Source organism: Sorex fumeus, unplaced genomic scaffold (genome assembly GCF_029834395.1).
Source record: "Sorex fumeus unplaced genomic scaffold, SorFum_2.1 ptg000074l, whole genome shotgun sequence".
In the NCBI taxonomy this organism is placed as follows: domain Eukaryota; kingdom Metazoa; phylum Chordata; class Mammalia; order Eulipotyphla; family Soricidae; genus Sorex; species Sorex fumeus.
The window spans coordinates 287,501-288,233 of record NW_026606131.1 but is presented as its reverse complement, the minus strand read 5'-3'; positions in this window follow the sequence as shown (position 1 = coordinate 288,233).

The following is a 733-nucleotide window of genomic DNA, read 5'->3' as shown; positions in this document are numbered from 1 at the left end:
AGTCAAGTCAGGAGGTGTTAGGGCCCCTGCACGTGTGTGTGTGTGTGTGTGTGTGTGTGTATGTGTGTGTTGGGAAGGGAGGCCTCTCCCAGACTCAATCAAGCCAGGAGGTGGAGGAGCCCGTGTGTGTGTGTGTGTGTGTGTGTGTGTGTGTGTGTGTGTGTGTTTGGGGAGGCATCTCCCACAGTCAGTCAAGTCAGGAGGTGTTAGGGCCCCTGCACGTGTGTGTGTGTGTGTGTGTGTGTGTGTGTGTATGTGTGTGTTGGGAAGGGAGGCCTCTCCCAGACTCAATCAAGCCAGGAGGTGGAGGAGCCCGTGTGTGTGTGTGTGTGTGTGTGTGTTGGGAAGGGAGGCCTCTCCCAGACTCAATCAAGCCAGGAGGTGGAGGAGCCCGTGTGTGTGTGTGTGTGTGTGTGTGTGTGTGTTGGGAAGGGAGGCCTCTCCCAGACTCAATCAAGCCAGGAGGTGGAGGAGCCCGTGTGTGTGTGTGTGTGTGTGTGTGTGTGTGTGTGTGTGTGTGTGTGTTGGGAAGGGAGGCCTCTCCCAGACTCAATCAAGCCAGGAGGTGGAGGAGCCCGTGTGTGTGTGTGTGTGTGTGTGTGTTGGGAAGGGAGGCCTCTCCCAGACTCAATCAAGCCAGGAGGTGGAGGAGCCCGTGTGTGTGTGTGTGTGTGTGTGTGTGTGTTGGGAAGGGAGGCCTCTCCCAGACTCAATCAAGCCAGGAGGTGGAGGA